This window comes from Astyanax mexicanus, chromosome 15 (genome assembly GCF_023375975.1).
Source record: "Astyanax mexicanus isolate ESR-SI-001 chromosome 15, AstMex3_surface, whole genome shotgun sequence".
Taxonomy (NCBI): Eukaryota; Metazoa; Chordata; class Actinopteri; order Characiformes; family Acestrorhamphidae; genus Astyanax; species Astyanax mexicanus.
Genome location: NC_064422.1, coordinates 39,561,252 through 39,579,290, shown reverse-complemented (window position 1 = coordinate 39,579,290; position 18,039 = coordinate 39,561,252). Strand labels below are relative to the sequence as shown.

Genomic DNA, 18,039 nt, shown 5'->3' with positions numbered 1-18,039 from the left:
CACACTATACACTCCACAACACTATTCCAAAATGATATTACTTAAGGAATTGTAGCAATGTCTTTCTGAAATAATTCTCTTATCAGCTTATTATTTTGCTGGTGTTTAGCTGAAAGCATACTCCCAATATAAGTATCCAGTAAATCAAGTGAGTGACAAGGAAAGTTTACACCTCTCAGCAGTAAATTTGCACCAACTGTTATAGCATTTATCACTGTAGAGTATTATCATATATATTTGTCAATTTTGTATTTATTAATTAGGTCAATATAACTGTATGGTCTACTATTTGATTCAAGTAGTTGACCAACTAAAATAAAATGATTCCAGTTTTCATAAAAAGTATATTACCCCCACTCACTCCACCCGTTTCCAGACACAGCCCTCCCTCCTGCATAAGGATTTGCTGGAACCCCCTGTATCAGCTGAGATTGGCTATAATGAACCACTAGCGGCAGGAGGCGGAATACGGGCGGGATTAGTCGGAATGCGGGTGGAGAGAGAGGGAATAACGTGTTCATGGCCTCCACCGAGGCCTTTCCCTATCCGTATCCGCTATCGGAAGCCTAAATCCGGGCACTGCGAGTGACTGGAGTCCCCTGATGTCACTCAGGAGCCGCCTGCCTTCCCTCCTCCTCCTCCTTCTCCTCCCTCCTCCCGGTCTCTCCCCCCCCGCTCCTGCCTCTCTTCCCCGCTGCACTCGGCGACCGTGTCGGCCGCCAGGAGAAGGGCCGCGGGAAGAAGGGAATGGGACTGTTTTAGTGTTTTTATTCCTCGTTTATTCAGAAAAGACTCGCGGAATGCGGACGGCGGGATGGAGGCGCCTCTCCGTACCGAGCTCGCTCCGCTGATGCGGGCCGTGTCTGCCTGCACCGCTAGCCGCCGCCTGCTCTCCACACCACGGCAACATGGACCCCGCTTCTCCTGATCGCCTTTACGTCGCTAACAAAAGGAAACCTTCGAGAAAATAGCGCGAGAGCTCCGCGGAAAGATTGGTGAGTTGGTTAACGGGCGGTTCGGGGTTTGCTGTATGGTGTTTAGAGGCCTTTAGCTAGCTGGACAGCGGGTTGCTTAGCCGGAGTGGGCCCACAGCTAGCCTAGGCTAAAGCGGGGAGCCGGCCCGGCTAAAGCCGCCATAGCGAATCCGCAGCCCCGGGGCTGCAGCTGCTGGATCACCCCGGCTGAGTGACAAGTCTATGGGTTTGTGTTTTAGCCTGGAAATCTGTTATAAACTCAGATTGTCTGGAGAAAACTGAATTTACAGATTTCTGAAATGTAGTTCTATTTAATCCCAGACTTTCTGTAAGATAATTGTGTCCAACTGTTCACATTTGTACCAGATTTAAAGGAATCCTACACACCAAATCCACTTTTTATGAGCATTAACTCGATTTTTCTGGTAAAAACACAATTTATACATCTTTATAATGTGGTTAATCCCAGACGTCAGTTTGCCTGTGGTAAACTAGCTGCTGTAATTTTGCACAACTGTGCACATTTTAAACCGATTTAAAGAAGTCCCATACACTGAATCCACTTTATATGGAACTCAAATCACAGATATAATGTAGTTCTGTTTAATCCCAGACCTGTTGTAGTTGTGTGATAATTGTGTCCAACTATGCACATATGTAACAGATTTAAAGGAATCTCACACACCAAATCCACTTTATATGGAACTCAAATCACAGATATAATGTAATTCTGTTTAATCCCAGATCTGTTGTAGTTGTGTGATAATAGTCTCCAACTATGCACATTTTTACCTAATTTAAAGGAATTCCATACACCAAATCCACTTTTTATGAGCACTAACTCGATTTTTCTGGTAAAAACTCAAATTACAGATCTCTGTATTGTAGTTCTGTTTAATTACACACATTAGTTTGCCTTTTGTAAGATAGTTGTGCCCACCTGTGCTCAATTATAACTAATTTTCAAAGTATTCTACACAGTACACACTAAATCTACTTTATGATTTTTTTGTTAAAAACTCAATTACATGTATCTGTAATGTAGTTCTATTTAATCCAAGACATAAATTTGCCTTTTGGACCAAATGTGCATCTTTTACCCGATACCCCCCAAACCATGTATGTGTCTAAACTGATTATTTCTGGTAAAAACAACAAATCCACTTCTTATGGTCCTAACTCGATTTTTCTGCTAAAAACTTAAATTACAGATCACTGTATTGTGGTTCTATTTAAATACACACACATTGTTGCTATTCAAAACTACATTAGAGATATCTTACATTTTCTTTTTGCTAGTCAGAAGTACATTGTGTATATATGTGGAATTCCACTATGAGTAAAATTAATTATAACTTGATATTTTTAATAATTTTAATAATCATTTTTAGTAATAATGTAATTATAGATAAGAAAGAGTGTCATTCCATGTAAATCAGTGGTGACCAACTTATGACTAGTCAAAGCTACATTGAAGGATATGTGGCCCTGGTAATATGACTTTATATGGGCTTTATAGAGCTGATATTATTGATAGCAAACATTTTTTACATTTGATCTCTGAGATGAGAAATCTGTAATTTAAGTTTCAGGCATTTAAAGATGGAGAAAATTGTATCTGAGCTGTAGTCTCAACTCTGCCTTCTGTCACTTTCCAGGCTTTTCATTCGGGTGTTAAAGGCCTCAGGAGGCCAATATTTCAGGTTTCTGCTTTATAAAGATCAGTGGTGGAGATGAGATTATTTTTAGAACTGATTTGTAGACAGGAGGAATAAATGTTATATTTATATGCAGATTAATGTCTGATTGATTTAGTCTATTAGGCTATTATTTGCTTAAAAAACCTACATAGCTAAAAAAAATAGTCTAAACTCAGCTGTCATTTTGAGATGGATAGTTTGACACATAACTTTGTTAATCCCAAAATCAGATTTTTAAGAAGTACACACAGTATGCACTTCGTCTTGGATTGTACTGCCTTTGGCCATGTGTGGTCATCAGTACACTGATAATGTCAGGAAAACATGGCAACACCATTGGGCTGGGTATCGTTTAAAAAATGTAATTCCGATACCCAAACTTTGAATTTGATACAGATATCCAAACAATTCTTTTTGATTCCTTTTTCTAAATTTTAACTAAGAACATACAAAAAGTGATAATTATTCTGACACAGCGTATTTATTTAACAGCCTCATTCTTATACTTAAACACCAGGAGAGATTAAATCTTTCTGGATCTGTTGGAACAAACAAACAATGCACATGTTTATTTGTGGCACTTAAACTACAAATATTATTCCTTAGTGTTTTGCTAGGTGCATTTCAGTTTTTAAGAGTTGTTTTGAAATATCAGCATTAGATTGGCAATAGAAATATATTTATATAAGTAGTGTCAATCACTACTTATAGAGAGAGAGAGAGAGAGAGAGAGCGAGAGCGAGAGAGCGCAGGGACAGGGACAGGGACGTTTCTGTGCGTCAGGGTGCCATTGCGGTTGTTTCTTCCTCGCTGCGTGCACTTGTGTGTTTTTGCGTTTCATGCAAAGTATCAAACAGGCACCAATTTTTTTTAGACCTTTCAGCACTGTTAGTACTGAGCTTACTAATGTCGATAAATGTGCCCTATAATCTGGTGCACCTAGGCCTGTCCCGATATTTTTTTGTGGACGATATATTGTCCCAGAAATTATTGCGATACACAGTATTTTTGTCATTTTAAGACTAATACAGTAAATGCCACTGACATAATGATAACAGAAGAGCATAAAAAAACAATTAAACACTTTTTTAAGACTGCGAAAATTTTATTAATCATTTATTCTGATTAGTTACTGAATTTTATATTTATTTCTTCGCCTACTTCAGTTCACACTACATTAGAGATATCTTACATTTTCTTTTTGCTAGTCAGAAGTACATTGTGTATATATGTGGAATTCCACTATGAGTAAAATTAATTATAACTTGATATTTTTAATAATTTTAATAATCATTTTTAGTAATAATGTAATTATAGATAAGAAAGAGTGTCATTCCATGTAAATCAGTGGTGACCAACTTATGACTAGTCAAAGCTACATTGAAGGATATGTGGCCCTGGTAATATGACTTTATATGGGCTTTATAGAGCTGATATTATTGATAGCAAACATTTTTTACATTTGATCTCTGAGATGAGAAATCTGTAATTTAAGTTTCAGGCATTTAAAGATGGAGAAAATTGTATCTGAGCTGTAGTCTCAACTCTGCCTTCTGTCACTTTCCAGGCTTTTCATTCGGGTGTTAAAGGCCTCAGGAGGCCAATATTTCAGGTTTCTGCTTTATAAAGATCAGTGGTGGAGATGAGATTATTTTTAGAACTGATTTGTAGACAGGAGGAATAAATGTTAGCTGGAGAGCATATGCAGATTAATGTCTGATTGATTTAGTCTATTAGGCTATTATTTGCTTAAAAAACCTACATAGCTAAAAAAAAATAGTCTAAACTCAGCTGTCATTTTGAGATGGATAGTTTGACACATAACTTTGTTAATCCCAAAATCAGATTTTTAAGAAGTACACACAGTATGCACTTCGTCTTGGATTGTACTGCCTTTGGCCATGTGTGGTCATCAGTACACTGATAATGTCAGGAAAACATGGCAACACCATTGGGCTGGGTATCGTTTAAAAAATGTAATTCCGATACCCAAACTTTGAATTTGATACAGATATCCAAACAATTCTTTTTGATTCCTTTTTCTAAATTTTAACTAAGAACATACAAAAAGTGATAATTATTCTGACACAGCGTATTTATTTAACAGCCTCATTCTTATACTTAAACACCAGGAGAGATTAAATCTTTCTGGATCTGTTGGAACAAACAAACAATGCACATGTTTATTTGTGGCACTTAAACTACAAATATTATTCCTTAGTGTTTTGCTAGGTGCATTTCAGTTTTTAAGAGTTGTTTTGAAATATCAGCATTAGATTGGCAATAGAAATATATTTATATAAGTAGTGTCAATCACTACTTATAGAGAGAGAGAGAGAGAGAGAGAGCGAGAGCGAGAGAGCGCAGGGACAGGGACAGGGACGTTTCTGTGCGTCAGGGTGCCATTGCGGTTGTTTCTTCCTCGCTGCGTGCACTTGTGTGTTTTTGCGTTTCATGCAAAGTATCAAACAGGCACCAATTTTTTTTAGACCTTTCAGCACTGTTAGTACTGAGCTTACTAATGTCGATAAATGTGCCCTATAATCTGGTGCACCTAGGCCTGTCCCGATATTTTTTTGTGGACGATATATTGTCCCAGAAATTATTGCGATACACAGTATTTTTGTCATTTTAAGACTAATACAGTAAATGCCACTGACATAATGATAACAGAAGAGCATAAAAAAACAATTAAACACTTTTTTAAGACTGCGAAAATTTTATTAATCATTTATTCTGATTAGTTACTGAATTTTATATTTATTTCTTCGCCTACTTCAGTTCACACTACATTAGAGATATCTTACATTTTCTTTTTGCTAGTCAGAAGTACATTGTGTATATATGTGGAATTCCACTATGAGTAAAATTAATTATAACTTGATATTTTTAATAATTTTAATAATCATTTTTAGTAATAATGTAATTATAGATAAGAAAGAGTGTCATTCCATGTAAATCAGTGGTGACCAACTTATGACTAGTCAAAGCTACATTGAAGGATATGTGGCCCTGGTAATATGACTTTATATGGGCTTTATAGAGCTGATATTATTGATAGCAAACATTTTTTACATTTGATCTCTGAGATGAGAAATCTGTAATTTAAGTTTCAGGCATTTAAAGATGGAGAAAATTGTATCTGAGCTGTAGTCTCAACTCTGCCTTCTGTCACTTTCCAGGCTTTTCATTCGGGTGTTAAAGGCCTCAGGAGGCCAATATTTCAGGTTTCTGCTTTATAAAGATCAGTGGTGGAGATGAGATTATTTTTAGAACTGATTTGTAGACAGGAGGAATAAATGTTAGCTGGAGAGCATATGCAGATTAATGTCTGATTGATTTAGTCTATTAGGCTATTATTTGCTTAAAAAACCTACATAGCTAAAAAAAAATAGTCTAAACTCAGCTGTCATTTTGAGATGGATAGTTTGACACATAACTTTGTTAATCCCAAAATCAGATTTTTAAGAAGTACACACAGTATGCACTTCGTCTTGGATTGTACTGCCTTTGGCCATGTGTGGTCATCAGTACACTGATAATGTCAGGAAAACATGGCAACACCATTGGGCTGGGTATCGTTTAAAAAATGTAATTCTGATACCCAAACTTTGAATTTGATACAGATATCCAAACAATTCTTTTTGATTCCTTTTTCTAAATTTTAACTAAGAACATACAAAAAGTGATAATTATTCTGACACAGCGTATTTATTTAACAGCCTCATTCTTATACTTAAACACCAGGAGAGATTAAATCTTTCTGGATCTGTTGGAACAAACAAACAATGCACATGTTTATTTGTGGCACTTAAACTACAAATATTATTCCTTAGTGTTTTGCTAGGTGCATTTCAGTTTTTAAGAGTTGTTTTGAAATATCAGCATTAGATTGGCAATAGAAATATATTTATATAAGTAGTGTCAATCACTACTTATAGAGAGAGAGAGAGAGAGAGAGAGAGAGCGAGAGCGAGAGAGCGCAGGGACAGGGACAGGGACGTTTCTGTGCGTCAGGGTGCCATTGCGGTTGTTTCTTCCTCGCTGCGTGCACTTGTGTGTTTTTGCGTTTCATGCAAAGTATCAAACAGGCACCAATTTTTTTTAGACCTTTCAGCACTGTTAGTACTGAGCTTACTAATGTCGATAAATGTGCCCTATAATCTGGTGCACCTAGGCCTGTCCCGATATTTTTTTGTGGACGATATATTGTCCCAGAAATTATTGCGATACACAGTATTTTTGTCATTTTAAGACTAATACAGTAAATGCCACTGACATAATGATAACAGAAGAGCATAAAAAAACAATTAAACACTTTTTTAAGACTGCGAAAATTTTATTAATCATTTATTCTGATTAGTTACTGAATTTTATATTTATTTCTTCGCCTACTTCAGTTCACACTGTGTGTATGGAGTCAGTTATTGAAGCATGGCTGGCTAAAATACTGTTTACTGTTTTATATGTGAACAAACATACAAATAAACACAATAGACAATATTACGATTCTAAAAAAATATTGAGGTCAGGTTTATTTATTGTACGATAAAACGATATTGCAATTGAAATGAATGTATTGTGGTGTAACCTGACTTTTGCACAACACAACTGATGGTCCCAACCCCATTCATAAAGCAAGAAATTCCACTAATTAACCCTGATAAGGCACACCTGAAAATCATTTCAGGAGGCCACCTCTTGAAGCTCATTGAGAGAATGATGCCAAGAGTGTGCAAAGCAGTAATCAGAGCAAAGGGTGGCTATTTTGAAGAAACTAGAATATAAAACATGTTTTTAGTGATTTCACCTTTTTTTGTTAAGTACATAAAACTCCACATGTGTTCATTCATAGTTTTGATGCCTTCAGTGAGAATTTACAATGTGAATAGTCATGAAAATAAAGAAAACACATTGAAAAAGAGAAGGTGTGTCCAAATCTTTGGCCTGTACTGTAAGTTAAGAAGTATTTTATATTGTAAAATATATTCAGTGTTCTTCAAAAACTGATGATATCCTTGATTAAGCTTATAAAAAGTACATTGTCAATACGATTTAAAAAGTTTATATCGATACAATAAAATCTTGTAATTTTGACCTCCTCTGGTCTGAAGTCTGCAGAGATGGTGTGTCCTGTGCTCTGGATCAGTTCTGAAGGTGACTGTTTTTGTTCATCTCCAGACTCATGACAGGCCCACGAAATAAAGCCAGACACGCAGAAATCTGGGACAGTTTTCCCAGAACCCGGCTTTAAGGAATACACTTCTCACATGTGAGTTTCAGTACAGCGGCATGCGTCCCCAGAGCTTTCGCTACGGCTCTTCCAAATAAGTTGGGGTTTCACAGTGCCTGAAGTGATCCATTTAAGAGTGCGGTTGGCACGAGAGACATTCCACATGGCAGCAGTACACTGTCTTGTCTTCACCGGGCAAAAAGTTGCGTTCAGATTTAGTAACAGTGTCCCAGAGCCTCGTACCTCGGTTGTGAACTGACGTCTCCATCTCTGTTCTTGGATTTTGCTTGGCTGTGGTCCATTTGCATTTCGCATGCGTGCTTCAGACCATTTCCAGATTCGTTATGTTCCAGGAAAATGCTCTAGGAGGACATTTGGAAGTATTTTTGTTGCTATTCTGCTTGCACTATTGCAGGACATTTGGGCTTGTTTAAGCTTTTAAATATTGCTCAGTAGGAATGCACAGTGTTGGGGGGGGGGGGAGTAATGACATTGATGGGTATAGCTGTATTAGACACAAGGTGATCTATTTTAAGCATTTATTTCTTTTATTGTTGATGATTATGGCTTAAAATAATGAAATGAAAACCCAGAAATCAGTGTCTTAGAAAATGTGAATATTATATAAGATCAATTGGTACTTTTGGCATTACTGTAGTCAGTGTGCCAAGTCCTGCTGGAAAATGAAATCTCCATAAAAGTGTCAGCAGAGGGAAGCATGAAGTGCTGTAAGATTTTGTGGGAAAACAAAACTGCACTGAATTTAGACTTGATAATAAAACACAGTGGATCAACACCAGCAGATGACAGACATGTCTCTCCAAACCATCACTGATCATCAGTAAATTTAACATTTCATTTGGAAATCAAGGGAGCAGAGTCTGGAGGAAGAGTGGAGAGACACACAGTCCAAGCTGCTTGAGGTCTAGTGTGAAGTTTAGTGTGGACTTGGCCTAAATTAAATGTAGTGTAGTGTGTAAGAAGAAAGTAATAAAAGAAGCAGAACATGTGGATGGATAAACGCTGAGGCAGAATGAGGCAGGATGGGCAGGCTGATGCACTTCCTCCACTGTGACTCTGCTGGTGTAGAATTTGGCTGCAGTATCAGGTGAGGGGGAGCTGGGGCGGGGGGTTGACCGGGTGAGGGTGGGCTCTGGACTACCAGGAAGTGGGAGCGCCGCGTAAGGCTTGTAAACGTTCTCGGGAGCAGAAACCCAAGCTGAGCAGAGAATAGCCCAGTATTTAACGCTCCTAATGTTTTGTGATCTGCTGCCAGGAGGCAGGATTCATCCAGATATCGTCCAAGTGCGTCCTGATCGTGGTGGAGACGGGGCTTCCTGTCAGCTCGCAGGATCTTCTGCAATGAGAGGAGTTCTTTAGGGCTCTCAGTCCCTTGCTGTTTTTACTCATTGTCCTATTAATTACATTACTGACTATTAGGAGTGGGCGATATGGCCCTAAAATATCACAATATTTTATGGTATTTTTACGATAATGATACTCTTGGCAATATGACAAAACACTAGGTAAGAAAAGTTATTTGAAGAATACACTACTGCAAAAAAATGAGAATTAATTTTTATCATTACGTATGATATAATATGACACACCCTTAACTGAGATATTAGAAAATACAAGAATTTTATAAGATTTGTAACAGATGTCAATGATCCAGAATGTCATGATACTAATAATAATGCTCTCCATATATCTCAATATATCCAGGATTAAAGTAAAATAAATGATTCTGGACAAATATAATCTGTCTTTAGTAGATATATAATGGAAAATAAGAACAGTGTGATTTAAAATCTGCTAAAAACAGTAAAAAAAAAAAAAAAAAAAAAAAAAAAAAAGCAGTACCCTGATTTGATAATTAGGGGTTGGTGATATGGCATAATATTTCAGGGTATAATATTGTACACGATATTGAAAAATGTGGTCACTTTATTGTGTACGATACGATATATCACACCCCTACTGATTATATATGGACATAAAACTTTTCTAATTTTTGCTGACATTAATATTGGCCATTGTTTTCAGTATGTGAGGAGAGCCCATTAACATAAACTAACTAGTATGTTTAAAACAGTGTTTATATTTTGATTACATTTTATTTATTTAGAATATTAAAAAAATAGTTTTATATATTTAGTTCTTAATATTATTACTAGTTTAAACTTTCTTGCTCTTTAAAGAAGAGTAATTTCATTAGTTTGATATTTAATCAACATATTGTCATGAAATTATCAGTAATATTGGTTATCAGAATAAATTCTAAATAAAAAACAACAGTAAATTGTCTAGGACATGATAATTAATTAATCATACAACAATTTTGCTGACCTCACTCAGTCAAAATATTAATAAAAATTTTATCGTCCTTTAAAAACAAAAGTGAGTTGTTGCAGTAAAAGTATACGTACAGCATTTTATTAACAATCTAACAGTGGCATTAAACTAAAACGTCTTAAAGTCACTTTTTTTTGTGGTGATAAATAGTGTGGAATAAATAAATTATTGTGATTTGATGATATGGGACAGACTGCAGAGGCAATGCAAAGTCCACTAAAGAAAAGCATTTACTACATAGATAAAAATACTCATCAAATAAAATGCAGCTGTATAAAAGTTGTGAACACATGTCTGTGCAAGTCATAAGCAACTGGATATTAAAGACATTTAACAGGACATGATGTTCTTACGGGTGAAATAAAAGATAAATTAGCTAATTAAATTAGGTACTCACAAACTGCATGACATTCTAACTTCATAATAACTTCTATTACTCGATTTAGCTGATGCATATTTAAATCAATCCACAATTTGATTGTAGGATGGCCCAGTGGTCACACAACTCTAGTTCTCGGGGTTTAGTCCTTGCTCTGGTCACTGTCTGTGAGGAGTTCACTGTGTTCTCACAGGGTCCATGTGGGTGAGTGGGTGTTTCCTGCTAACTCAGGTTTCATCCCGCCTCCCAAAAACACACATGGTAGACTGCACTATAATGTCTGTATGTCTGAATGTGTGTGGACACACCTTGTAATGAATGCATTCAGCTGGAGATGGATATTATGACAATATTTTATCGGATTGTAACAGGGCTGCACAATATATGCGCAATAGTCACATCGTAGGACGTGCGATGTCCCTTAAGGCAATTAAATCAAACAAGTCATGTTGCAGTGTTTTGATTCTTGACACAAGAAGTAGATACACAGCGCTGTCTCTGTGTCTGTGTGAGTGACAGGCTGCTGCTGCCTGAGAAGCACAAAAGAGAGGGGGAGGGGGGGATCAGGAGTAAACAGGAGGTAACTGCATGGCCTCCATCCACATGGTTGGGCACGTGCTTGTAAACGTGGACACGTGTTGAAAGCTGTGCACCTCAGTCCAGCACAGTTTTCAAGCGCAGATATTTCCAGTTACAGCTGAATTCACACTTTCAATACCAGAAAAACGCTCTTATTTGCCTTTTAAAAAGCAATTTTTAATTTAAATGCCTGATTAAAGGGCTGATTACTGTTGTTTTGCTGTTTTTCTCAGGTTTTGAGTTGAACTCGGCGCTGACTCAGCTCTTGATCGGAAGCGAAAATATGAGACAGTGCACGGGTGAGGCGGGGCGGGGCTGGTGTCGCCATGGGCCCTGCATTGTTTGATATTGTGATTTATATATATTTTCGAAAAGAGGATGCTTGCAACGTAATTTTTTTTCCAATATCATTCAGCCATATATTGTGAACATTCAACAATAATCTTTTAAAGCATATTGAGAACACTGACCTTCAACTGTATATTTTTTACATTAATATATGTTTAATTGGACATGTTCAGTAAAAACTGTATAAATATTACTGAGCCTGAAAGAATATTACTGATGTGTGGAAGACTTTGTATAGCAGTTTAAGACTGCCAATGTTTATGCATTTTGTGAGACAAAATATTAAGATATTGCAATAGATATTGTGTTAAGTTGTGGAACATTTGAACTGTGCTTTCTGTAATGATGGAACTCCATCCGTCCATCCTTTAATCTGGGAAGAATTGAGTAGTTGGGGATGATAAGGTGGAGTGGAGATCATTAATGCAATCAAATCCTCACAGGAATGTCCCTTATATCTAGCACATTAAGTTGTCTCCTGTAAAGACAACTATCCAACCAAAGTGTGATCAATTATTTTTAGTATTTTTTAAGGGAAAAAAAAAGAATAATAAAGTAGGTGTCCCAATACTTTTGTCCATATAGTTTCTACATATAAAGTGCTGCTTTGGACCTACAGGGGTTGGACAATGAAACTGAAACACCTGGTTTTAGAGCACAATAATTTATAGTCCCGACGGACAGTTCTGGTGGAAACAGGAGAGTTGAGGTGTACATTGAATTCTGCCGTGATTTGGGCAGCCATGGTTTTATGTTTTTTTGGATACAATCCGGGTTAGCACCCGAACATCCCTTTCAAACAGCTTCCTCTTACAGCGTCCACAGTTAATCCTATTGGATGTGGTTGGTCCTTGTTGGTGGTATGCTGACATTACCCTGGATACCGTGGCTCTTGATGCATCACAAAGACTTGCTGTCTTGGTCACAGATGCTCCAGCAAGACGTGCACCAACAATTTGTCCTCTTTTGAACTCTGGTATGTCACCCATAATGTTGTGTGCATTGCAATATTCTGAGCAGAACTGTGCTCTTACCCTGCTAATTGAACCTTCACACTCTGCTCTTACTGGTGCAATAATGTGCAATTAATGAAGATTGGCCACCAGGCTGCTGCAATTCAGCCATGAAACCTCCCACACTAAAATGACAGGTGTTTCACTTTCATTGTCCAACCTCTGTAGGTGTAGGTATGGGTGTGTGGTACCCTGGGATGGAATGGCACCCTCTCTATGGGTATTCCTGCCCTATGCCCTGTGATTTCTGGTGGGCATTGGACCAGTAGTAACTCAAGTAGTTTGACTCGAGGAGGAACAAGTAGTTTACAAGAATAAATGAATAAGAATGTTTTTTTTTTATTATTGTATATTTAGTGGAAATGAAATTAGTTTTATGGTGGTTTAAATAGGGGTGTGCCATATCATATCGTACATAATAATATCGCCAACATTTTTGAAAATCGTGAACAATATATATAACAATACATATTGTTCCATATCACTCACCCCTAATTATCACATCAGGGTACTACTTTTTTTCTTGTTTTTAGCAAAAGAAAAATTCACATTGTTCTCATTTTCCATTATATATCTACTAGAGACAGATTATATCTGTCCAGTATCATTTATTATTTCTTTAATCCTGGATATATGGGGGTATATGGAGAGCAGTTTTAGTATCATGACATTCTGGATCATTGACTTCTGTTACAAATCTGATAAAATTCTTGTATTTTTTTTATATCTCAGTTAGGGGTGTGCCATATCACATTCTATGCAATAATAAAATTCCTGTAAAAAAAAAAAAAAAAAAAAAAAAAAAAAAATATATATATATATATATATATATATATATATATATATATATATATATATATATATATATATATATATATAATTATTATTATTGTTTTTTTTTGTTTGTTTTTCTTATTTAATGTAATGTTTTGTCATATCACCAAAAGTAAAATAAAGCATCTTGTTTAAGTATCATAATACATTATAATATACTGAAACATAAGCCCTACTGCATTTTAAACTCTGTTTAACCTCCTACAAGTATGTCTTGTAAATTATAGTAAGAGATAGTATTTCACACCCAGCTTCACCCTAATACTCTGTCAGTTACTGAAACGCTCAGGTTAAGCTCTGTCTTTAGAGATGAAAGTTGGTCCTGAGCCTTTCATCTTTGCCCCATTTAAACTGTGACATTTGTGTTTCTGCTTACTGTCCCTGAGGAACGTCACTGCCAGCCCTCTCCTTCACATCTTCATTCTCTTTCTAGTTCTGTATAAAGAAGCATATAGGAATAAGGCTGTGGAATATGTCTAATAAAACTTATATCTTGATATGTTTTAGAAATTAGACATGCATGAATTCTAATTTTGTAACCTGGTATTTGCCCGATAACATGCTAATTTATTTATATTCTCAATCCTAATTGAGGCTTTGATACATTATGGCTATAGGTCAGATTGCCATGAATAATACCATTTTCGACAAGCCATAAGTTTTATTAATGAATCGTAAACACTGACCTTAACTGAGTCAAGTGAGACTTGCAGTTCTTTAAATGGTGTTCTGGGTTCTTTTGGGACCTCCTAGATGAGTTGTCCATGCCCTTTTGGAATAATTTAGGTCGGCCAGCCACTCCTGGGAAGGTTCACCAGTGTTCCATGTTTTCTCTGTTAGTGAATAATAGTGAATTACTGTGGTTTGCTGGAGTCCCAAAGCTTTCAAAATGACTAACTTTTTGAGAGTTTTTATCCCAGTATAATATAGCAGTAACTACAGCCCTTTTAAATATTTTAATACTGTAGCTTGAAGGATGATTTGAATGTATTTTTTGACTGGAGAAATGGGAATTTTGGGTATTGAGCATTTTATGTCCATTTTTAATGTTTATAGAACTATTAAAAATATTTTTTATATTTTGTAAAGAAAGTTGTGTTGAAGTTGTTAGTGTGGGTTTTTTTTAAGTACTATAGTTTATTTTCTCCAGTAATTTTTCTGCTAATGAAGTCTGATTTCTGCATATATTGTGTATATATATATATATATATTTTGTGGGACAAAGTAAACCCAATACTAATCAAAGCCTTCATTTAAAGCCTTAGTCTTTTATATTATATGTACTGCTAACAGTACAGTAACTCACAAACCTATATAAGAGCCGGGTCATGCAAAATAAATAAATAAATAAATAAATAAATAATAAAAATACTGTGATATATTGCGAAACCGTCAGAATCTTGAAAAATACTGTGATATGCATTTTTGGCTATACCGCCCAGCACTAATAAGAAGTAAACTTTATATTATAGTTAAATTCTCAACATTTACTAATTGGGGACATTACATTTTATTTTAACTTATAATATAATATATTATAATAAATAAATTTGCATTTGACACTCTAGCTATAGAAAGGCCATTATCATAAATGGGTATAATTAAATGATCTAATCAGCTGAAGGTGTAGGACCTTTTTTTTTTTTTTTTTTTTAAACCACAGGTGGTCAAAAAGCATCATGAGCTGATGACTTGGGCAATTTTTTTTTAATCAATTTTAGGAAAGTGAGTGTTTGGTGCAGTTTAACATTTTACTATTAAAGGTAAAGGTGCAGCGATGCAACAGACGAGAGTTTTGAGTCACAGCAGGTGGTTCTGTAGTTCTATTTAAAGCGTGAGGTGTCCACTGTGGTTAATAAAGGCTGCAGCTCTGGGGAGAAAGCTGTTAGGCTGCACTCAAGGGAAGTGGTTGTTAGAGGTGATGTCTAGGGTGAGCAGGGTTAGCTGCAGTCCTGCCAGCCCTCTGCGTGACCTGCTGTTTTATGTTTTGAGGTGTTGACAGACTGTACCTGATGATGTGTCCTCTCTCCTGTTCTGATTATGCTCTGGAGTTCTGGCGAATCCTTAAGGTCGATTTAAACCAGATGGGCTGGATGAGCAGCGCGGTGTAGAACTGGTTCTTCAGGGACTGTGACGGGTTAAATTTCTCCAGCTGCCTAGAGAAGAACATCCGGTCCCAGCTGTGATTTCTAGACCAAGACAGGGTTTCCCTCCCGCTTCAGATACCTGAATATCCTGAAAAATTGCAGACTCATGCATGTGGATGAGTGGGGTGAAGAAGAGGTGTGCGTATGGAGTCCGCCATCTTTCTTCTCCACAGTCTTCTGTGTGTTCCACCTGCTGCTGTATCAGAACAACAGATGCCTAGCTTCCTGCCTGTATTGAAACTTGTTGTCTCTGTGGTGGTTGGGTTTCTCAAACTTAAGGGTCTTCACAGATGGGTTCTTCGATAAGTCATCGTAAATGTAGAGACTGAAGAACAGAGTGAGAATTCACAGCCTTATGATTCTCATTTTATTGAGGTCTGTGTTCATCATGCATTTTCAACTCAGAAAATTTGTGTTCAGACAGAGAATTTGACCAGCATTAGCTTTGAATCAACAGGGTTACAACTGAGCTGAAGTTCCTAAACAGAATGCTAGTTCTGCGGTTAGCAGCTAATGCTGCTGCTGCTCCCAGCCTTAGTGCTGGAGAATCTTCACTGAAAACTCACCCTTTAACAAAATATTGAAATTCTAATCTTACTGTAAATAAACAAAAGTGCTTTACTCACCCAAATAAACAGTTTTCAGGAGAGAAAACCGCGCAGATTAACATACAGTGCTCGTTTGACTTTGAAATAATAATTATTATTTATTTATTTATTTATTTTTAAAGAATTACAGCTTCCCCCAGCTTCCCATTAGAAGGGAAACATGGCGACACTCTTGCTCACTTCAATGTAGGCATTTATACTAGTGTCGCTTAATGCGCCTTATAATCCAGTTCACCTTATATATGAAAATGCACCATAAAATAGACGTTCATTAATAGTACACCTTATAAACCGAAAAAATACAGTACACAGGGTGTCTTGTTTGTAGTCAAAGGCCCTATCCGGATGGGATTAGTTTCTCAGGGGAACGACTGTGAAAAATAGTTCACACTTATACTCAGTGATAAAACTCTTGCATCCGGACTACAATAAAAAAAAACAAGAGGGCAAATTAGGGTTTTTTTTTTTTTTTTTTTTGCCTTTCTTGGTCACGTGACATCATATTCAGTAGCTCCTCCATTTCCACTCGGGGTTGTGTTTATGCGGATCTCTGTGGAAACGTGCACCCAAAGTGTAATTACGGTGTGTAGCAGTGGATAAATATCTATTTTATTAAACACCTGGAGATGAAACTCGGAGATGTGAGTCCGAACGCGACTAAAATTACCAGAGACCACAGAGTCCAGTGTAAGGCTGGACATCTGAGAGAAAAACACACACATGGTTGTTCCGGACGGGAATAAAATCACAGAGGACCCTCAATAAAATAGAAAACTACTTCAGGCCACCTGAGAAACTAATCCTGTCTAGCTTTAGACAAAATATTGGAAATCTAAGCTTACTGTAAATAAACGGAAGCACTTTACACACCAAAATTCAGTTTTCAGGAGAGAAATCTGTGGAGATTTACATCCAGCACTCGTTTGACTTTGTAATTTTATTTTTTATTTATTTATTATATTATAGTTTTCTTTGCACTTGGTGTCAAAAATGCGACAAAAATGTCCCATTAATCATTTTTGTAAACTTGTGCAGACCGTTCTGGGTGATATGACAATATTTAGGTATTTTAGTCGAGTTCATGAAGAGGATGATGAGCAGAGTTCTGCTGTTCTGAGGTGCTTAAACAGTTGTTGTGTGCTAAATTTTACTCCCAACCCCACATACAGCCTCAGTGGGGCTTATTTATCTGATGCTCTCCAGCATGACTGGTTAAATAAAGAGAAATATTGTAAATACATATTTTTTCCTGGTTGTGTACAGCTGGATTATCAGTCCAGTCCAGGTTTTCTTCCTGTTCTCACCTTGAAACAGTCCATACAGGGTTTCTAATTTAATTAAGTCTTCATGTTATCATGCCTGCTTGTTCTTCGACTAGTTTGAGCTCAGATTTAAACACGTGGGTTATATGAGAGGCTCACGCAGAACTGAACCCGCTGACGGGTCACGCTGACTCACACAGCGCTCAGGCTTCAGAATTGTTCAGCAGGAGGGGTGTAGTGAGGAGGGGTGCAGGGTTATTGAGTTAGTAGAAAAGTCAAACTCGTTGGCCTCCAAGCAAGTTGTCATAATAACTGCCGGACCGTATCTGAGCACTGATTTATAGCCATGCTTTGTGTGTTTGCTGTTAGAGGGGGGCAGTAAAGAAGGGGATCGTTTAGTGCAGCTGATTGTTTCACTGGAGGACCAATTTCCTTTATGAAGTTACCAAACCAAAAGCTAGCAATGCAATATTTAGGACCACAGAACTAGTGTGATTGTGCCAGATCTTATTGTATTGTATTAATAATACCAATATAATTTTTGAAACCATAAAAATAATTAATTTTGTTTTTAATAGCAGTCAATATTCTGTCTCGATAGCTGTTT

The 18,039-nt window shown here is 36.8% G+C and overlaps 1 protein-coding gene across 1 annotated transcript in view; it reads left to right on the top strand.

The window, feature by feature from the left end:
* The first annotated feature begins 512 nt into the window (after positions 1-512).
* The window catches only part of socs5a (suppressor of cytokine signaling 5a), a 29,463-nt gene continuing 11,936 nt past the window's right edge, over positions 513-18,039 (top strand). The window contains exon 1 of the mRNA XM_007230970.4: positions 513-995. The gene's annotated coding sequence lies outside the window, so the exon portion shown is untranslated. The remainder of the gene's footprint in view (positions 996-18,039) is intronic.